Below are 23444 nucleotides of genomic sequence, written 5' to 3' on the forward strand. Positions count from 1 at the left end.
TTGTTCCGGGCCAGGCTCACTTTCGCAAGTGGTTAGAAAGTCTTGAGCGCCATCTAACGGAAGCAGCAAAAAGTTGGCGCTGGGTGGAGGTCAGGACCCACGAGGCTGGGCTGGGGGTGGGGTGGGGGGAGGCTCCCAGGCGTGGAGGATCCCCTCCCCCACTCTCCTCGTACATCGGGGCTAGACACACAACGCCCCCCCCCAGCACACGCAGACATACATGCTTTGGAACTCCGGAGCACCCACCACCACCACCCCGAAGCCCACTTTCCCAAGGAAGCATGCCTGCGCCGCCTGTCTGCCTGTCCCCTGGGACTGTCCCCAGATCCCCGGTCCTCGCCTCCCTTCCGGACTCCTCCAGGCCACAGAAGAGGACGGATTGTCTTGCACCTGCCTTAATAGGGTCCTGGTGTTTTTCAAGTTCTCTCTTTTTCCTTTTGGGCTGTGATGGAAAGTCCCAAGAAGCCCTGGGAGGGCACACCTGTTTTCCAAAAGGAACAGCCACGTAATGCAGAGCAGCCAAAGAAGCTTCCAGAGGGATGAAGAAAGGAGGTGAGAGAGGATAACAGTATTGTAACAAAAAAGAAGGGCTCAACTGAGTGGGGTTTGGTCCTGTGCTGGCCTGGGGAGAGCTTTCCTGTCCCCAGAGAGGGAGGGATTGGGTTCTGAAGAGCTGCCCTGGAGAGTGGGAAGCGCTGAAGTCCAGGAAGGAAGGGTGTCTGAAGAGGGAAAAGGAAGGGAATGGAAAGAAGGGACCCACCTACCCAGGAGGTGGCTGGCATTTGAGGAGATCCAGGCCTCTCCTGAAGGTTCCAGGCCACTGTGAGGAACTCACAGGCGATAGAAGCAGGAACCATGCCCTCCGGTCAGGTCGGGAGATCTCCAGAGTCTGGGAGGACACTAGAGGGGCTGATATCTCTGACCCTCTGTGAAAGGAGGAGGACAAGGAGAGGTGCCATCAGGCCTGATCACCCTCTCCTGAGATCCCACAACTGTCAGACATCCCAAGGTTTAACCGTGGGGGGATCCTGTCTCTAGTGCCTTGGAGCAAAGGGCCGGAGGCAGGGAGGGCCTGTGGACAGCCTTGGACAGGATGGTTGGAGCTGGCGATGCGGTCAGATGGGGCTGGGCTAGAGTCCAGATTCCAGGAGGAAGTGGTGGATCTCAGTGACAGCCCCTGTCCTGCCTTCCTTGGTTTATAGAATGGAGATCAGAAAGCCTGTTCCTCCCTCGAGTATGTTATGAGGGTAGACCATGATATCAGATGGACTAATATTTTTCTTGTTATCCTGTTAACCATTTTCAGGTGTATTGTTCAATAGCACTAAGGACATTCCCATTGGGTACAAACATCCCCGCCATCCAATCGCAGAATTTTCATTTAAATGGAAACTCTGTACCCTTGAAATACAAACCCCCCATTGCCTCCTTCCTCCCAGGCCCTAGGGAGCCATTCTACGTTCTGTCTTTATGGATTTGCCTCCACCAGGTATCTCATGGAAGTGGAATCATCCCGTATCTGACCTTTTATGGCTGGCTTACTTCACTCAGCTTCAAGTCCTCCTGGTTCATCCATGTTCTATCACGGGCCAGAATTTACTTCCCTTTTAAGGCTGAATAATAGTCTATTGTATGGACAGACCACATTTTGGGTCTTCATTCATCCAGCAATGGACACTTGAGCTGGGTCCACCTGTTGCCTATCGTGAATAATGTTGCTATGAACATGAGGGTACAAGTATCTCTTTGAGATCCTACTTTCTCTTCTTTGGGGTCTATACCTAGAAGTGCAATTGCCGGGTTATATGAGATGTCTACATCTAATTTTGGGGGGAGCGGTCCTACCATTTTGCATTCCCACCAGCCGTGAACAAGAATTCCCATTTCTCCACATCCTCACCACCACTTGTTATGTCCTGGGTTTTTCTTCTTTTTCTTCTTCTTCTTCTTAATAATAATAATAGCCATCCTGATGGGTGTGAAGTGGTATCTCACTGTGCTTTTAAAACTTCTTTTCAAGTGTAAATGTACACACATAATGAAATAACACTGATCAGACAAATTAGCCAGAGGTTTTTGGCAGAGTGGAAATATCCAGGTAATCATTTCAAATCTCTGATCTTTAGTTTTGAGTCCAGTTCTAGAAATGGCCAAAATAGAGGAGTACACAGAACAAACACTATTTGATGACCGTGTTTTGGCATCACTTTGTCATCACAAGCTGGAACATGGAAGGGACACAGATTAGTAAACTTGTTCCTTTCTTTGTTTGCAGAAGGAGACCAGAGACTCACACTCTCTTAAGTAGAGAGGAGAGGCAGGTGAATGGTCTTGTCTTCCTCCTGGATTCTTTGATTTCTTCCAACTAAAAGATGCTAGTGTCCCAGACATTGGCCATGTGGACTGGTGGAAATCTCTGAAGTCCTTTTTCCTAGGGAAAGAACAGAAGGAAATGTGCAAGCCGGGGAGGGGGAGGGGGGCTGCCATTCTACTGGTAGAATTCCTTGGTTGGGAGCTCTCTCTTGTATAAAGCATCCCCCCACTTCCTTCCATGGCCCTGTCTGGCAGTAACCTCATATCAGCTTTATTTAGTATTATGTGTAGTGTATTTACAAAGTGCTCTATTATCCTTCCTTCTTTTTTTTAAAGTAGTGCCCAGGGAAACAGGCTAGTGGTTTTGAGGGTTTTTTTGTTTTTCGTTTTAAGTAAACTCTACCCACCACTGCCCCCCCCACCAGCATGGGGCTTAAGCTCAGGACCCTGAGATGAAGAGTCACCCGCTGTACCAACTGAGCCAGCCAAGTACCCCCAGTTAGTGTTTTTATTGCCCACATTTTAAGTGGAACTATCTAGAATGGGCACAAGATGCTACCTAGAGAGGACGGTGGTGGTGGCGGGGTCGCAGAGCTTTCTTTGGCCCACTGAAGCACACTGTTCCTTCCATCTGACAGGAGGGTTGGCACGGGCCAGAGATGAGAGAAACCAGAGCAGCAAGCCTTGGCAGGGACCTCGACCTCCCTTCTGCCAACAGGCCAACTTTGCCACTTGCTGAACAGCCACAGCTCGACTGTGCTGCAGCTCTCCTGGGTTGGGTGGGGCGGGGGAGGGGGCGGGGCAGCCCCTTGGGGAAGGGTGCTGCGGAGGCTCCGTCTGGCCCTCCCCTTTAATTGCCGCGTCTGTTCCCTAGAGGGAAGGATATGCTGCACATCAGGAGCTCCCGTAACTTAAGACAAAAGAAAAAAAAATCACGGCTGTGACAAACGCATGCACGCACAATCATTTCCTCTTCCCTTGTTAAAGCTACTTCCATGTGAAAGAGACGAGGCAGAAGGATTACATCCTGAGGGCCCTGGGACCAGGAGACCCCTCAGTATTCTGAAAGGCTTTGTAGTGTTTGGATCCAAGCCATTTGTTTCTAGAGAGAATCACATCGACTAGGAGCTTGCTTTTTCCATTTGCAATGGCTTATTAAGTATAAGCATCTCTCTTCTCTGTTTACTGAGTGATTAGCTCTCCCTCCAACTGACCCTGCCAGGGGAGATAGCCAAAGTGTATCCTTAACACACAGTTACCCTGCAAAATGTCCTCCCCATAAACCCAGAGACCACAGATAGTGGAACACAGTGGTTAATTTCGGTGTCTTCCTTTTACAGTCTGCAATGAGGCTTTCCGCTGATGATAGTGTGTGCTAAGGCCACCCAAATTCCCACGGTCCCATTCAGTCCAAGGAGAGAGACGTAGAATCAGAGGCAAGCTGGTGCGTGCCCTCCGTGTGTGGCTTGGCTGGGAGGCCACCGCCTCAGGGCTCAGTCGCTACCAATGAATCTCTTCTAAGTTGTAGAGTGACCCTTCCCCCTGAAGACCGTCCTTCATGTTCTCCTGTGGCAGGACAAAGATGAGAGAGAAAAGCTTCACACACCTGAATGCAGGCAGTTGAACAATCTGGGCATTTGGAAGCAGTAAAGATTAACCAGATACTAGATGATTCCTAGCTGGTTGCCTGGTTTCTCGTGGGTCGGTTTGGTCGAAGGACAGACCAGCTGCCCTTGCAGACTGAGCCTTAATCAGCCAGATTCCAAAGGTCAGAGTGGAAACAAAATCATGCAATTTACCCAAATTTAAGAGACTAAATTTAATTGTAGGATTTGGTCTGGAAATAAGGATAAGTTGTTTCCAACTAAGTGTATTCTTTTTCCTCTCTGCCATTTTTTTTTCTTGACTGTGATAAAAGGAAAGCCTAAGAACTGTCGATATTGTTATATAAATATTGTGTCCTTGCCTATTCCATAGTACAGACTGGAATGAAATATCTAAATGCAACTATTCTCAACCCCCTCCATATTCTCAGTGGCGGCTTGGGACTTTTATGCTGCATTGTGTTGTTGTAATAAGGCTGCACTCTTACTATTCAACAGTTAGAATTCTTGTGAGTGTATTGGGTTTATTAACGTGGACCTACTACTATTTGTACTTGATAGAATCCAAGGCTGAGACAGATCTTGTATCCAAGCGTTGGCATCTCGTCTGAGAGTTGAGATTCTTGAATCTGCCAGTCACCCCTCCTCACCATCTCCGTATAAAAAATAGACCCCTCAGGTGGCATGACTGAGTGGGAGGGGTCTAGGTGGGTGACAAAGATCGAACTTGAGCTCTGTTTGATTTCAAGATTCACTGCACTGTGTCCCCAAATTTGTGTGCCCGTATCATACACACTGTACACACACACACACACACACACAAGACACAAAACACACAAAGCACAGACAACACACACACATAACACGACACATCTTCAGTCACATTTGGGCTCTGACCCAGTTCCTTCTCGTCTGGATGTCCAGGAGACCAGGTCCCATAAGGGTACAGTGGCTGCCAAGCCCCGCCAGCCCTGTGAGGTGAAGTGTGGTCATCTCAGGTGAGAGCATGAGGAAAAAGCAAGAGACCCAGCATTTTGTGCTTCTTAGCCTTAATTTCCTATTTGTTCTCTCATTTTCCCCCCTGGGTCTTCTTGAAAAACAAATGACCCATCTAGGCGAGGCTAAGAGAAATGATCAGAGGCAAGTTGTTCCCACATTTGGGCCCTGACATTTCAAGGGAGGCTTTTGGAGAGCAGAACAGAGCGGGAGTGGTGAAGCAAGGGGAAGTCATGGGGAAGAAGGTGCATGTCTCCTTCCTCTCTACGGACGCCCCCATCCTGACATCGTGGTCTCCGGACTTTGTTTTTATAGCAGAAAGCCCGTCCGGTGGCTATATTCGTTCGATTTGCGGCTACTGAATGGTACAGGTGATGGGTCTGGGTTCCAGAAACCAAGTCACAGACGAGCACAGTGTGTCTTCCTGGAGCACCCATTTAATGTCTGATTCTTTCGGGGACAAGTCAAGTGATTTAACAGATAGATAATTTCAAAATACTCCTTTATATTAAAAATAAGTGTGAATCTAGTATTATGCAAGAAACTTGCGGCAACCACCAAGACTTCAGATGCTTTTTGTGGCTGGAGATGGTGGCTTTGGACACATCCCTGCCCCTTCTCATCCAAACACATGCATTTTCTTCTGAGATTAGTGATCTTTTGGTGGAAAATTTTGAGACTACTACCTTATCACTTATTCCCCCTCCTTTCTGCGGTTTGGATTTCAGTTTCAGGACATTATATTTTCAGATTCATCCTCTCCCCCACCCGCCTCCCCCCCACCACCACTTAGACAGATTTGGGACCACCTGTTCACTCCACAGCCAGGAGGATGGAAAAGATTCCTCCTGCCAGATTCTCTCCTTCATCCTGCGTTGTCTACAACAATGCCCTCTCCGGCATTTTGGGAGGAGAAAGCCCTGTCTTGGCTCTGCTTCCCGGTTCTGTGCTTGGACCGAGTGGAGTCTGTGTGATTAACTCAGTGCGGCTGGCTGGAGGGAGACCGTGGACGTCCATAAGAGACCTGTGGTTCTAGGAGGAGTAGCTGAGGGGCCCGAGCCCCTTCCCATTTCCTGCTGGCTCCCAGTTACACTCCGAGGCACCCAACAGTGCTCCTCACTGAGATACGTTGCTGCATTGTATTTACTGCCAGTGTCCTGGATGTCTCCCCTGGAAGTGTTCAGAGAAGTCTACTACTGCTTCTCAAGGCCGTGCCATCAAATGCCTTCTGATTTGTTCACCACTCTGTACCAAGCAAGGGAGGGGGCTGGGAACGCACAAAAGAAAGGAAACCCCTTCACGCTGTCTTCCTCTTTTCTCCTAAAGATCAGAGTGTGTCTGGTTGGCCCAGTCCTTGGAGAACTCAGTGACTGTCACTGAGCTCCAGAGGAATGCCTGTGAGCAGGGTACCTGTCTCTCCCCTGAGCCAAGCCTTAGGGACAGGATGTATCTGTTCTGGGCACCAGGGGGCTGGGTACTCTTCCCTTTGATACACCGGTACACGTCCGCCCTTTACCCTCAACAGAAGATTGGGGGATTTTTTTTTTTATCTGTTCAGCCCTTAAATGCTCTAAAAAGTCAATGAGGCAAAAGGTGTGTATCAAAAACAACTTGTTACATTACCAGGGTAAAAATATTCTTTGCTTTAGACTCTTCGAAGATGAAGCACATCGAGTTTCTTTTACATAAAAGATATTCACGTAGTTTCTATACATACCTAATTTTCTTTCTCCAGATACAGTGGTTGCACAGAAATTCAGTGAGTCACTCCCTGCCATGTATACGTAAAATTCACGCGAGCTCTTCAACCAGTGGCCTTGACTTTTTTCTGACATAGCTGTGGGCATATCTAAAAAAACCAATAAATTGGCCTGAGTTTGGTAGAATAATATTCATTTATGGTTTTTAATTATAGTGATTTGTTGGGAGGGTTCCACGGGAGGGACCCCCGTCATTCCCAGGAATCAGTATGCTCCTCTGAGTTGGGGCTGCAGCCACAATATCCTAACAAAGAAAGAACAGTCTCTTGGTCTGGGTCCCCAGTCCCTTGGGCTAAGACGGGAGGATTCTCCAACCTGGGATATTTATCACTGGATAATCACTGTTCCCTGTACTTCACTGCATCTCAAGGTTGTTGTTCTTTCCTTCCCCTCTTTGAAAATGGAAGAAGAAGAAATAAAATCCACACTTATAGGGGAAATAACGAAGCAAGTTGCTACCTTGCTTATTGTCCAGTTGGTAGAGTTACTGACTCAGCAAAAGATTATTAGAGCAGATAAAATCTACTGTTAGGGAATGGGTTTCTAAGAAATGAGCAGCATCTCAAAGTGAAAGGTTGTTTGTATGTTTTTTTAAGTCTTACCTGAGTTTAAAATTTCAGATATTGACCTGACTTAATAAGCACAATCTTTCTGGTCGGAAAGAAGACATGGAGGGTCTCATTTACCCTTTTCTTCCTTCAACCTCGCCTCATCTCTGTAGAGTAGATACTGGAACTGGGATGTTGTTCGCACTGACTGGAAATCCTACTCGCTGACGTCTGAGTAATCCAGGGGAGCTCACCATCCTCATCTGACACACTGTGCGACTTCAACACTCGAAATCTGAATTCAGAAACAAATTCGCATGCAAAGCACGCTGAGAGGCACGTACACCTTCTCACACGATTCTTTTCTGTTTTTAAATTTTAATTTAACTCACTCCCTCTAGGAAGGAGCCAAGAAGAAATACCACAGAATAAAGGGAAGGCTTTGCAAAGTAGATTAGGGTAAGAATTGGATACCAGAACAACAGGTGAAAATGACAGGTAGCTGTAAGCAAGAAGTCTATTGAATATCCAGAAAATAATAGCCATCAACATGTAATTCGGTACCTCAAGAGGTCCTGGGGGGCAGTTATCCCCACATCAGCTTCTGAGGCAAAGCCCTCACAGGGAGGAGGAGAATGATGGGCTTGGCCTTTTGGCAGAAAGCAGGTCTTTCCTGTGGAGAACGGCAGGGATGACCCCTCAATGGATTAAGGGGAAGTAGTGGAGAAAAACAGCCTGCCTTTCAACCTAAATGCAGCGAGAGGTGCACTCCCAGGGGCCCCGGCCATTAGTGAGGTGGAATTCCCCTGGTGTGTGATGCCCTCAGCAAGGCAGCATCACGCCTGTATAGCACCCTCCCCAGGCCTGTGGCAGCCTTGGCCTTGAGGATTTGTGAAACCGTTCAAGACCCTGGATTGGCTTGGGGCCATAGAAACCACACACTGACAGCTTTGGGTTTTTGTTTTGTTTTGTTTTGTTTTTTTCCTCCTTCAAATTGGGCATGAACACACATTGGTCTGCCATTAGGCAGCGCTGCAAGGAGCAGGTCTGCCCTTGGAGGGAGCTTTGCGCACTGTGCTCTCGCCTGTGGAAGATCTGGCAAAGGAGAGTCAGGAAGATAACAACCCAGCAGCTTTGGATTCTGTCCAGCTCTCCCTTCTCAGCCCAGCTCTCTTCCTTTAGCACCTGGGAGACTCTAGCGAAGGCAATTCTCTACTTCCAATACAGAGGGGAAACATTTCCAGGACCTCCTGTACCAGCCGTATGTTTCTTGTCAGAACGTCGGCATGTTGTGTTGTAAAGTTGCAAACATTTGAGAATGAATATCATCCGGGTTCTCACTGTTGGGGAGGAGATGGAGGGGAGGAGCAAGGGGGATGTTTGTCCTTTCACTAATAAGTAAAGAGCCCAGTTCCTAAAGAGATCCTGTCTCAGAATCCCTAAGCTTGCCAGCAGCTGATGGACAGAACTAAAAAAAAAAAAAAAAACACACACAACACAACAGGGCATGGGAGGAAGATGGAAAGAACGTTCTCTGTAGCTCTTGCTTCCCTAGGTGCCTCCTCAGTGGTCCGTTTCAGATTGCTGCACATGATGTCGAATTGCTCTTACCTGTAGGAATTGCTTAGAATAGAGATCATGCTCATCAAGTTGATGACACCGATGACACCGATCTGGTATGATCGGTAGAGAGAGGATTCTGGAAGGAGACAGAAAAGAATGTGAGTATATAAAAGATGGGATACAATTAAATTCAAAATTAGTTTGGAACAGTGATGAAAATCCAGACACCTTTATTTGAGGGTGATATCTGAAATCCCCTGGGAGCTAAATCAGGGGTATACCAGGGGATAAAAATACCCAGGGGTAGAGGATTGCCTGTTTGTGTGAGAACTTGTGGAATTCAATGCTACTAAACCTTGAAGCTGCTTGCAGAAACCCTCTTGAGTCTGAGCAGCTGGTCCCCTCTGTGTCCCCTGCTGATTCCCGAAGGTGGCGGGGCACGGCTCGCTGCCCCAGGGAACCAGCCCCTCCGCTGTTCTCCAAGCATCCCACTGATGAGTGCGGGCCAACCAAACAAGGGCTTCTCTGTGACACTAAAACCAGCCCTTGAAGTATTTTGGAAACCCATTTGCTGAGAAAGTCAGAACACACGCTCCCACATACCCAGCACCATAGCTAATGGAGATAATTTCGGGGCGCACATGTCTCCACTGAATTAGGCAAAACTGTCTATCCCTGGAGAAGCCCACAAGGGTTTGGCACCATAAGCCAGCAATGAACTCCTCTCTGATTCGGACGGGCTGACAGGAGACGGCCATCCTGCCTTGGTTTGTGACAGTGAGACCCAGTCCCATCCTGGGAGGTATTAAAAGGGTTGCAGATAGGAAGTCTTCATCATTACCTCATTGTGAAGGGTTTTCCCCTCCTGGGCGCAGCGACTCCAGAAAGACGGGTTAACCCTAAAGGTATTCCAAGGGACAGTAAGGTGAATGTACTAGAAATGGAGGATGTCTAGTACAGAACAAGGAAGTTAAGGATCACTGAAAATTGAGCTGCTCAGGATGCATAATCACGCTTATTAAATTCGTAGTGTGTGCTGAGAACTGTCAGGTCTGAGTGAGAGGTAGGGGAGCAGCAAGGCAGACACAAAATGCAGGAAGAATGCACATTCTGGGCTGTTCCAAAGCGAAACAAAACAAAACATGAGTTTCTGTCCTTCATTAGGGCAGGAAAACTGACGTAAGCATTAAACATGATAAGGGACTTAGGGTAAAAGTTATACTGCTAAAAACTGGCTGTCCAGGGACCTAAGGAATAGAATATTCTCAGCTGTCGATTGACCCAAACACCTTTTGATGAAACTACTATTGGTTGGACTGAAGAGATTCAGCCCAGTTTCCCTCTGGAAGCCAAGGTGCATCATAAGGCATCTAGAAGAATCCAGGGGTGAAGAGTCTGTCTGAAAACTTCCAGCTAAGAGTCTTCATTGTAGGCTGGAACCACCCGGGTGGGGCCCTTATCAGATGTGGAATTGCTCAATGCCTCAAGCCCCGATCAGATAACACAACCAAGGGAACGGTTCTGTCATATCTCGCTACTGAAAGCTGAAATTGAGGCAGAAAAATGTCATACTATTTATATGCCTTGCAGATCCTGGAAACAGCCAGCACATAATAGATGCCCAGTAAATGTGGGAATGCAGGCTGAAGTGCCTGGTCTCCCCAGGCCTTCCCCAGTCCCATGGGCTTCCTGACACGGTGGGGGGGGGGGTGTCTGCCCCCAGCCCCCAAGACAGACCCCCCCAGGAACACCTAGCTCTGTATTCACATGCAAAAGCATTTTTATTTTCAGGCTTTAAATGGAGGAACTAAAAACAGTGTTAAAAGCGGGAACACTTAAGAAGTACAACCTTTTATTCTGAATAACAATTAGGAACAGTCAGGTATTTAAATCCTCTAAAATTTTTCTTTTGTAGGATCATTGCAAAAGCTGTACAGCACCCACTTTTCATAAGAGTGGAGAGTGGGTACCAACAATAAGGAAGTGCTATCATTCATTATCTACCAAAAGTGCATCCATTTCAGATATAATATGCCTTTTACAACAATACTGCACTTGAAAAAGACACCGTTCATCTGAAAAGCACACCCTTCAGTCTTTCCAGGGGCCGCCCTGCCACGCGTGTGAAATGGGCATATTTTTACAGGCTCTTAGGGGGCAAACATTAACCACTTTTCCAAAGGTTACTGTTTATTAGGAAAGCTTAACAGATCACTCTGCTGTGCGTGGCATCACAAAGCTGATGCGGGGCTTGAACAGGATGCGTGTGTGAACGGCGACGCAGCGGGCTAACAAACACTCCTGATTAAAAGGGCAGCTCGGATGGCAGGCTGGTAGTGGGGTTTGCCACCTCCTCATTCTTTCTCGTGCCGCGATTTGGAAGGCTTTTAGAACACGGCGAGCACCTTCGTTGTTGCTCCAGGATTTCTGCCTCTTGGAAGGTACTGGCCCCGATGATGGGCAGGAAAAGTGAAATGTCTTTTAAGGCATGGTCTTAGTGGTCTGGACTCAAGAAAATGCTTATGTAAATCCCACCCCCAGAAGAAGGAAGGAAATATGAAAGGAATATCTGTTCAGATTCATCATATGGAGTTCCTTGGTTCCCAGCCTGATTCTGCCACTCCTTACCCTCCCGTCCACCCACCCACTTCCTTCTCCCATCTCAGGAGAGTCACAGTAACCAAGTTGGGGTTTATATTTAACACCTGCAAATCTTGGCGAAGAGACCTCCCTCTTTTCTCCCCCAGTGACACCCTCCCTCTCACAGATTCAAACACTTTGAGTCAGCGCTTCCCAAATTATGCCACTGAAAAGGCGGGGGCAGGGTAGAGTGGGGGCGGGGGGGTGGGGGTGGGGGAAGATAGTCTTTGCATCAATACTACGAAAGCCTAAACTGTTTGTTTTCAGATGTCCTCCCTGGTCACCTTTGACCAAATTCTGATATCACTCTGTGAAATGCGCCGGACCAGCTTCTAATAAATACGTTGAAGCCTTGCTCAGTTTGATACCCGTGGAGCTGAGGGGAAGAGGGCCTCCCACCCTAAGAAGCTATACTAATAAGGGCACCTAGGAGAGCCAAAGCGTGTGCCACTCAGTGGTTTTCCCTCATGATCTCACCAAAGCCTCAAATGTACATGCAAAAAAGAAATAGTATTTGAACGCTTTATAAATGAGAAAACTGAAAGTCAGAAATTGAGGGGACTGGGACAGAGGTCCCATCGCTAGTCATGCAGGTTTGTGCCTCTGAAGCTGGGACCCTTTCCATACGAGGACCCCACCCCTGTAACCAGATGATCCATGCGGAAGGGGGCACCATTGCAGCGAAACTTCCCGGCAGGTAAGCGGTCATTCTCACCTTCCTGTCTCTACCTCTTAACCATGCAGGAGGACACACAGCAAGTGCCAGGGAAAGTCATGCTGAACCGAATGTGTAACTTCTGCAAAAACTACTGACTTTTTAGACTGAGGAAGAAGTTGGCAATGTCAATTAAATTAATGTCAATAGAATTCTCTATTAAGAGAATTCTATGATATAGAAAATATACAGTTGGTCTGAGAACAATAGGGCTTGGAATGGCACCAGTCCACTCATACACAGATTTTTTTTTTTTTTTCAGTAAATACAATACGGGACTGTAAATGTATTTTCCCTTCCTTATGATTTTCTTAACGTTTTCTTTCTCTAAGGCCACCTGGATGGCTCAGTGATTGAGCACCTGATTCTTGATTTCAGCTCAGGTCATGGTCTCTCAGGGTCATGGGATCGAGCCCCATGTGGAACTCTGTGCTGAGTGCGGAGTCTGCTTGGGATTCTCCTTCTCCCTCTGCTCCTCCCCCGGCTCTCTCTCTGTCTCTCTCAAATGAATAGATAGATGATAGATAGATAAATAAATAAATAAAATCTTTAAAAAACAATGATATTTATTCTCTAGCTTGCTCGACTGTGAGAACGCAGTATATAATATATATGACATATAAAATACATGTTGATCAACTCTTCATGTGATAGGTAAGACTTCTGGCCAACAGCAGGTATTCATAGTTAAAAGTTTGGGGGGAGTCAAAAGTTATATGTAGATTTTCAACTGCCCCAACTCCCATCTTGTTCAGGGGTCAACTTTTTGTCTTAAATCATCTTTTCTCATGAGTTTTGATTTTGTTTTTTATAAGATTTCATTTATTCATTTGAAAGAGAGAATGAGAGAGAGAGCATGAGTTGGGGGGGCAGGGAGAGGGAGAAGCAGGCTCCCTGCTGAGCAGGGAGCCCGATGCGGGGCTAGATCCTGGGACCCTGGGATCATGACCTGAGCCGAAGGCAGACACTCCACCCACTGAGCCACCCAGGTGTGCCTGAATTTTTATTTTTAACCACCAACTTATCAGAAACCCAAGGGAAGGTAAGATATTGGAACGTGGTGGCCTGTCCAGGTGTGACACAGAGATAGGTCCTCTTCACACCTCTTCTCCTCACCATGTCGAGCACCTTCCCTGCTTTGTGAGGGGCTGCCCTTGCACGTGTTACACTAGTGGCTGACTCCTGGGGAGGCTCTCACCTCTCAACGTTTATCCTTCCTCCTTTCCCTGTCCTCTCCATGCCACACTAAATATCAGAGAGGAGGGACTTCAATAGCTCAGCTTCCTGTCCGAGGAACAGGCTGAGTCACACAAAGGAGGGGAAAGTGACATCAAGCACCCCTGTGGAAAAGAAATGCCACCACCCGAAGATTTCTTTCAAAGACGCTATTTATTTATTTATTTATTTGAGGGGGGAGGGGCAGAGGGAGAGAGACAAGCAGACTCCTCACTGAGTGCAGAGCCCAACTCGGGGCTCAATCCCATGGCCCTGAGATCATGACCACCACCCCGAGATCAGGACCTGAGCCAAAATCAAGAGTCGCATGCTTATCTGACTGAGCCGCCCACCTGAAGATTTCTAAGTACATAGAATTTGGTGTAAGACACTTGGATATTTTGCATTTCCTTCACTCTGGCTGGATGAGGTCTCGTGACCTCTGATCCTGTGCCCTTGAAATTACTCTGGGAAGTTATGATCCCATCTGTTCAAACCTGCTGGGTGTTAGCAAATGTGCAAAGACAGCCAGTTAATCCAATACGTTCCTCAACACCCAGGAGCAAGAGGCCAAGAGACTCCCGCCCCACTTCTTCACTCATAGGCCATGTGGGTGCGTGTTCTTCATGGACTTCTGGAGGCCTGGCCCACGCTCTGCTTTCTAATCCAGCCAAGGGAACCTAATGTAAAACCTCCAGAAGATGGGACAAATCAATACTGAAGACCACTGAAAGGGCTAGTTCAAGGAAGCATTTAGGATGTAAAGACATGGCCCTTAGAACCAGAGCCTCCACTAACTTTCAGGCTACTTCACCTACCAGCTGTGCAGTCTTGGGTGAGTGCCTGACCCTCTCTGATCCTTGAGTTTCCCAGTGGGTAAAGCTGGAGGCAGTAGGCTCTACCACCTAGGTTTTTGTGAAGATTAAATGAGATAATTTATGAAACATGTAACACCATATTTAGCATCCACTTACATATTCACTAAATATGAGCTTCATTCCAATCTTGTAGCTTTTTGAATCATTTTACTTATCCATATATATTAGACCTGAGGGAGGCAATTGGATTCAACTTAATATATTTTATACTATTAATTATATATTGATTCATATAAATATTATAGTATCACATATAAGTAATTTTATGTTAATACCTTAGTGTGTTAAAAATTAATAAATATTTATTATTTTTAAGATTTTATTTATTTATTAAAGAGAGAGAACATGTGCATGCGCACAAGACTGAGGGAGGGGTGAGGGGATGAGAAAAGGAAAGGGAGAGAATCCCCTGAGAGACTCCCTGCTGAGCATCGAGCCTGAGGCAGGGCTCCCTCTCAGGACCCTAAGATCATGATCTGAGCCAAAACCCAGAGTTGGACACTTAACCAACCAGGCCACCCAGGCGCCCCCCAGAATTAGTTAATATTTAATATTGATCCAATATATATACCTAATGAATATATATCTGGTGTCTATTATGTGTAAGGCTTGAAGATCGGGAAATAGCCTATTTTTTGCAGCCCAGGTGATGTAAGTATTTTGACAGAATATTCAGGCTTGTTTATTCGAAATTACGGTAACAGCAGTTCGAAAGCCAATTCCAAAATGTGATAGAAGGGTTTGATGTCAGCTGAATAGGGAAGAAGGGTTTAAGGGCAAATCCCCAAAGCCGGAGTGGGTGGTCATGACTTTGGAAAACAAACCTTGAGGTGGTGGGGGGAGGAAGGATCATCTCAGGGACCGAACTTCTGTTCACAGTCATCCAGTGAAGTCTAAAATATTTATGGAAAAAGAAACTTTCATATAAATCTTTTCTTTCCTCAGAGGACTTAAAAGACACAGTCTCCAGAACATCAAACATTTCTGTGAAAAATTAAAAATTCAGTCAATCAACCAGCTGTTTCTAAATATACAAAAATATGGTACAAACCGTCTGAATTTTTCACTTTTGGTTGGAGAAACACATCACTTAGACACAGCCTAAAGCACATTAGGCACATGGCTCACCGAAGAACACAGCGTTCCTGAGCTATAAAGAGGGAATCATCCCCAACAACGTTTCTCCACCAGGCAACTGAATGAAGGACGCGCCTGAGCTCAGGTCAGAGCTGCCCAGGACTCTACGAGGCCAAGAGGAGGCCCTGGCCTGGATGCCACACTGTGCCCAGCACCCTGTGTGGGCTGCCGGGTCGTGGACTCTTTACCCATCCAGTGGCAAGATTGGGAAAAGGGAGCTGTATGTCCTAATGTTCTGGCTGTGTGATTTTTGTCACCAGGTCCTACGTGAAGATGGCCCCTCTGAGAGAGGAGGGGCTGGGAAACACCTGCTCACCTCCCTGGGCCACCGGAAGAACCAATATGCACCAAGATGACTTCCTCCCACTTGGTTCAGGCAGGGCCGAGGTCAGCGGGAGCTACAGCATCTGAGCCTTTCAGCAGACTCATTTCAGCATTTAATACCCTCTGTTGTGAAGGTTTAGACTGAGGTAGTGGAAGAGGACAACCGGGACCGACGAGGACAGCTGTCTCTGAGAAGTTTACCAGCACGTGTCATCTTCACTCTGTGATCATATCCAGGGGTTGGCCATGGACGCTGGAGTGAGGTCATTACATTTACATGGCATGTTTATTCATAGGAAATAACAAATGTGTAAGAAGAGGGAGGCCCTGAAGACTCAAGTCTTGCAGACGAAGGACAGTGTGTACACTACTCACAGGCTGGGCTTAGGGCCCTCTGAGTCACTCAGCAGTATGCACCGGAGTCACGTACTTGGTGTTAGGTCCCCACGCTCACACTCACTTTCTGACAATGAAATAAACCCAGGTTGGCAAAGGTGAGTTGGAAACACTCCTAAAATGATAATGATCTCCAGAGATGGGTGGCATTATGATGGCATTAAGTGGGATGGCTTGCACTTCTATTCACTCTGGCTCTGGATTTTACTCTGAAAAGGCCTGGGCCAAACCCAGAAGACAGTGCTGCTCAGAACGGCTCTTTGGGCGGTAGAGAAAACAGAGCAAGTCCAGAACAGAGCTGCTGTGGTGTGACCACATGGGGAAATCAAGTCGTCTCTGGGTAAACTGCACGAGGAAATGGTTTACCTTCCACCCAGGGAAAGGAAAATGTCTTGGACCAGATTTATCCAAACAGACTGTTTGTATAGTTTTCAGTAATGATAATTTCACTGACTTCACTAAGTTGAATGAAGACTGGAAAGTGTACATGGAAAGCAATTTGCACCAAGTAGGTCAATTACGAATGTTTAAATAGTGTTAGCTCTTACGGCATAGTTACATGTATGATATCTAGGACATATTATATGAAATTATATGGATATAGGTATTAGCATAGTGATTATGCTGAATGTTTGCTGTAGAGGAGGGTAGGTCACCTGGTGACTTCTGGAAGCTGGCTATCAAGTTGGGGTTCTGCCTCTGCCAATTAACTCCATGGCCTTGGGTCCATTCCTCAGCTTTTCTATACCTCATTATCCTTGTGTATACAATGGAATTTGGGGGAAATCTCTGGGGTTTTAATGGGATCGGGTATGTACAGTACACCAGCCATATTGAAAGCACTCAATAAATGTTAGGCATTATTATTAAATAATAAAATTCTACATAGACACCCTTCTCTGCATTTACCATACTGTCACAGTGTTTTAATCAAAGATTTAACTTTTTTTTTAAGATTTTATTTATTTAGTGTCTGACAGACAGATCACAAGTAGGCAGAGAAACAGGCACAGAGAGAGGAGGAAGCTGGCCCCCCACTGAGCAAAAAGCCAGAGGCAACACTCGATCCCAGGACCCTGAGATCATGACGTGAGCTGAAGGCAGAGGCTTTAACCCACTGAGCCACCCAGGTGCCCCCCGAAGATTTAACTCTTTAAAAGAGCTTTCATGTCCCAATAGGAAAGGATTCCTTTACTTTTTCCCATCTCTTTTGTGAAACACAGGGAACAAGATTTTCCACCTGCAAGTGAAGAAAACCCAAGAAGGTGAGTTCCAGAAGCCTGTCTCTTATAGGGCAGTTCTGGCATCCTCTCCTGCACCCTGTGTTGGCCACCAGCTGGCTCTGCCTCCATCTGGGGCAAGGAAGCAGTGTTTGTCCTGCTCAGTCCTTTTGTCACTTCCTGATCCAGGCGCCCTGAGGAGCTGGCTGGGTAGCTGGGTAAACTTAACACAGATGAGAGTAAGAGTGAGCATCCGGCCACTTCAGTTAAGAAGGAGACTGGGGGTTGGGAGAAGGGTGGCTGGGTTATGGACATTGGGGAGGGTATGTGCTATGGTGAGTGCTGCGAAGTGTGTAAACCTGGCGATTCACAGACCTGTATCCCTGGGGATAAAAATATATTATATGGTTATAAAAATTAAAAAAAAAAAAAGAGACTGTTTAAAACATCTACGGAGACGAGGTTCCAAGTGTTGTCCTACCACAGTAGATGAGCTGGTTGGGGGCCAGTCTTACCCTGTGTCGTCCTAGAGACTCAGCCTCAGCTCCCCTCACCCCCGCTGCGAGGTGAGTGCAGGAGCAGGGGCGAGGGGGCTCCCGCGCCTCCCCCAGGACTGTGAAGTCTGTTTGCAGGCCTCAGGTTTTCTTTATTCTGTGCCTGTGCTCATCTTTACCCCTAAAAATGCTCTTTTCTTTTTCTGCTATTTTCTTTTCTTTTTATGCTATTTTCTTGAGGAACTTTATCTAGAATGTTACCAAAAAATCCTAATAAAGTAAACCTACCAGTACAGAACAGAACAGACAGCAGGTATTTCACGGTGTGTGTGTGTGTACACACACACACACACACACGCTTTCTCCCCCGGCCCCATTCCTCAGACATCTTCCTTACTTCACACGCACCTCTGTACCGTGCTATTCTCAGAGCCTCTGTTTTGTTTATTTCTCTGCAGGGTCTGACAATTTCAAAGCCATTCAGACTCAATGGAAATTCAAGGTTGTTTTTCTGTTTTGTTTAATTTTGTTTTGTTTTATTTCTTCACTACCCATTGCCCACGTATTTTCGATAAACAACACAATACATACAAGCAGGTCACTGTGAATCCCTTCACTTGGTTTAGTTTCTTCGGATGCTGTAATTTATAGGATTTTACTCTCTACCTTATGGTTGCTTATTTTCCTTAATAGCCTTTTATGAGGGGCCTTATCAGAAGCTTTCTGAAAAGTACAGTAAATTATGTCCACTGGGTCAACTTTGTCTTCAGATTTATTAATCTGGAAATTATAACTGTAATATTTCCTGCAAATGTCTGATACTACGGAAGCCACAAATGCGGTAATTAACATGCAATTTGAAGAATTTATTCTCAGATATCCAAACCCAAGGAAAAGCAGCCGAGCCACGGGAGACAAACAAACTCAAATGAGAAGTTCTGCTATTCGGCTTCTGCCATTCTTCATGTCAATTCCCACTTCCTTTTAACCTCAGGGGCAAAGGTTGGAGCCATTGGATAAACACATTGGAGAGAAATCTTGTCCATTTGGGGGTCTTGAGCATTTTTGTAACCCCATAGGGTTTGCCGTGTCAGAAACGGCACTCACCAGGCAGTGAAACCTCTGACCCAGGACACAGGGCTGAAGACCAGGTAATCTTGGGGAGTATGGATGCATCTCTAGGAAGCTTTCAGAACAGTCTCCAGGGGTCCAGCCCTGACCTACAGGCAGGCAGGCAGCTGAGTGTCTTCTGGCAGAGAGGTGGCTAGGATGGATTATCAGGGTGCTGGCTTTCAGCCCAAGGGAGCTTGGTAGATGGACAGTCAACATTAGGAAGACTGAACAGATGGGAACAGGAACCCTAAAGCCGACCCAGGAGTCCATTCCAAGAATAAGGCAAGAATAAGTCACAGCTGCTGTGCAGGGAAGCAGGCAGGATGTCCGTGACCTAAGGACTCAGGATTTTCTGGCTGTTACACTGCTCAGCTCTCCTCATTCCTCATGCCATACCCAAGAACGGCTGAGTAGGAAGCCTCCGAGTTCATCCTGCTAGCTCAGCCCTGTGTCTCATGGGAATGCTGGTCCCCATCACTTGCATACCCGTCACAGCTGCTCTGCTCAGGGTGGATATCGCCCAGGCGGCACTCTCCAGTCCCAAGGATGTGGGCCTGATGCCCGACGGGGTCATATCCCCCTGAACTGATCCGCATATGATCCGAGTCAAAGACTGCTGGACTCCAAGAGCTTTGATGATGCCATGAGCTAATGCAGTGGCTCTCGAAGTTCAACCAGTTAGGTAACACCCTCATCGTTCTCCCCGTATCTTTGTATTAACTGTATTTTACTTAATTTTTTGATTGCCTTTCCAGCTCATCCGTCCATGACACAGGAAACACACCATGGGAAACACGGAAATGACGTCAGCCAAGCTCCTGGCACAGAGCCTAGCTTACAATCAAGACCTGGTGAAGGTCCATTTCTTCCCCAGCTTGTCAGACTTTCCTTTTGGTGCTCTGCTCTTTCCTTCCCCCTCTCCCCATCACGGCCTTCTGGAAACAGACCTGTGCCCTAAACCTCCTGTTTCCACAAAGATGGGCTCGGATAGAGTTCTGATGGGTTCACCCCTTGGGCCTTGCCTCAGCCCCTTGAGAGCTGGGCACCCGAACTGGCTCGCTGGGTTGCAAGCGTCAGGTCTCCTGGACTCCGGCTGGTGGCCACCATTCTCGGAGGGCCAGACCTTCTTCTGCAGTAGACTTTTGACTCCCTGCCCTCAGGATCCCCATTTCTTCTTTTCTCCTTACAAGCTTGCCATTCACATCCCAGGGTCTCTGTGTCAGGGGCTCCAGATGGTACCCAAGTGGAGGGGGAAGTGGGAGCTCCGCTACCAGAGCAGCAGTGTGACGACAAGCCTGCTGGACCCCTGAGAGCTGATGGGGCTTCATGGCTGAAGGATAGGAAGTCCAGGATTGTTTCATTTTCGTGGAATCACACCTGAGGAGGGGCAAAAAAGGAGCACCTCAACTCCCCCTTTGCTCACCTGTTCCTACTTTCCCACCTGGAAGAGGGAGAAGCTGGGGGTGAGGGGGCGATGGGGGCAAGTCACCACACGGCCACCAAACTGACCCACAGTGCCACACATCAACCCATGAGCTCCCTCAAAAGGCCAGAACTAACTCAGAGGTAGGGTGGCTTGGGCCTGCCCAACCATGGAGGTAACCGGGTGCTGTGGGGCCTCAGGCCAAGCAGGCCCTGGCACTATCGAGGAACAGAGGGTGAGTGACATCTCAGAAGTGGGTCTTTTTGTCTGCACATCACCGAAACACTTAGATACTAAGTGAAACATCACCTCAAACCAGTATCCTGTGTGCGTCTCAACCAAATGAGCAGACGTTCCTCAACACTGCTTGGGTACTGACGTTTCAGGATCTCTTCAAACAGTGAAACATGGAAGCCGACCAAGGCTTCCCTCTTGAGGCCTTATGAGGATGAAGAGATAAACTTAGCTAGGTTTAAAACTCTGACTAAACTATCTCAGGAAAAATTATGTTTTCCTCAGGGGTGTGGCCTGAATGTTTGTGACCCCTTCCCCCTAGATTCCGATGTTGAAATCCAGTCCCCAACGTGAGGATATTTGGAGGTGTGGCCTTTGGGAGATCATTAATTAGGTCATGAGGATGGAGCCCTCATGGATGGGATTAGTGCCCTTCCAGCAAGAGGACAGAGAGCTGGGTCACTCTCTTTCTGCCATATGAGAGAACAAGAAGTTGGCTGTCTATAGTATGGAAGGGGGTCCTCACCAGAGCCCTACCAAGGGTGCATGCTGATGGCAGACTTCCAGCCTCCTGCCAGAAAGAACTTTCTGCTGTTCATAAGCCACCCCCCACCCCCGCCTGCCACCCAACAAGCTAAGGGACTTTGTCATAGCGGCCCAGACTGACTGAGACACAAGGTAAGATATACCTGTATGTGCACCTTTCACTGGGGGTGTTGTTGGGCTACGTGAGGAGGCACACAGATACAATTACAGAATAGAGTAAAACAATAAATCTTCATACCACTGTGATGGATTGGGCCATCAATTTTGAAGGCAATGATTGCTAAGTAAAATGCCAATACCTCGTTGAAATTCTAGTAACAAAAATGTAAGGTTGTTGGTACTAGAATTTCTATTACATGTCTAATACAGGTTGTTTGCAAATTATATGACTGAAGGAAAGCATACCATCATGGTTCTTCGGTAACTCTCACTGATAAAATGTAGGGAGGAAAAAAATGTATTTTTTTTTTTAAAATAAGAAACTTTGAACGTGTTTTACTTGTGAATCTTCCTTAGCTGTTAGATTTAGCATAAGACCCTTGTCCACATTTTTTTATACCTTCCTTTGCCCGAGTTAAAATGCTCACTAAAAGGTAAACATTTTGAAGGCTAATAACCACAGGATGTGGAGAGAATGTATTCCAGCAGTCCATGTGGGGGAATCAACATTTTTTTTTCCTGTTAAATTTTTCATGGAATTCCTGCTAATAGTATGACAGGTATCTGACAGCAGAAACAGAAGATAAAATAGACACAGAAAGTTATTCGATTAGTGATTGGAAGGAAAGAGGCAAGAGTGTAGTGAGCGGTGCCTGCAAATTCTCCTTGCGGAACAAATGGAAGTCAGATGAAACCAGTGGGTTTCAACCAAGTTAAGAAATCTGAGTTCTAATTTGAGAAGCATAGTGAGCATATGATGCCGACGAGACACCAAAAGGACAGACCCCTCCCTGATGGAGGGGGACTGGCAGAACCTACGTAAGTGATGGATCAGAGGATTTGAAGTGTGTGCCTGGGCGTGTGTGCGTGTTTACACACTCGGAGGAAACCCTGCTGCGGAGCACGGCAGCACGAACCCGGAGCGGGGCTTCGGGACGGCGCCAAAGTCTTCCTCTCCCCTCTTTGCAATAAAAGGGAGAAACTGGAAAGAGATCATTTCCCCCCTCTGCGCCTGAGGATACGGTATTTCTGGCACAATGGAGAGAACCAGATCCTTGAGCACGAAACAGAGCCCTCACTATAGAATTTATCTATATGTGGTGTGTCATAGTCTATTATGAGTTTGTGTGGGGCTGGATCAGATTAAATACCCCGCATCCAAGTCGTCCTTCGGCATATGAAAATACTGGCTTGGAAGAGATTTCTCTGTAATGAATATAATGCAGAATAATGAACAGTAGCCAAAAAAGAGAGAAGACGTAAAGCCAATCAAAGGAAGGGCAGATGTTTCAAACGTCTTTTGCTATTCAGGACTGTGATCCAACAAAAGCAATTATGTTTCTGCTTTCTCAATTTCCAAACAGGAGAGAGGCACTTTGAGGTTTTTCCCATGCTCTGGTCCTGTCTACACTTGGGGCACTGCACAGCGGGTTGTGAGGCCACGCATAGCCCACGGTCACGGATGACAAGCAAGGCTCAGAATCTGGGGCAGACAGTGAGGTGAGGGCGCTCCAGACCATGGAGGTGAAGTACATACATTCAAAGATTGCCCGTTTGGGTGTGTGTGCAGATACACACGTATCAAGAAACCTGATTCAGCTCTGCTTTCCATCAGATAAAAGAATCAGGGAACAAAACCGTAGCTCCATGCACAGGTGGAAATGATGTCAGGTAGTCTGTCTGCAAGGTCAGGACGAGGGATGGTCTTGGCCTTGGACGGAAGCGCACAGAGCCACAAGAAGCCCTTTCCAGCGTCCATACGGTGCCTGGTTCCTGATCACCTATGCCTCTCACAGGCGAGAAGGGCGGGTCAAATAACAACACTGGGGTTTGAGCATATCTCAGAAGAGGGCCATACAGTATGCACACGGCCTCCATCCCGTCACACGTCAGCAACTGGCAACTGCCTGTCAGGTAGAGGTGTCCTTACTCTCTGTGCCACTTGATAGAAGAACGCGGGTTGGGGAAAGAAGAAAGGAGAATGGCACGCAGACCCATTTTATTTTATTCCTTATATGTACAAACATGAATAATTTGACGTGATGTTTAGACAGTTTCTCCCTAACTTAAGTCTTTTAATTAAAATGAAAGGAAGGAAATATGCTTTAAATATGAATGCGAGAAGGTGTGAGCTGGCAGCCCCCAGCCCGCGCGCTCCTCTCTCTC

The sequence above is a fragment of the Mustela nivalis genome, assembly GCF_964662115.1.
Source record: "Mustela nivalis genome assembly, chromosome: 8".
Classification (NCBI taxonomy): domain Eukaryota; kingdom Metazoa; phylum Chordata; class Mammalia; order Carnivora; family Mustelidae; genus Mustela; species Mustela nivalis.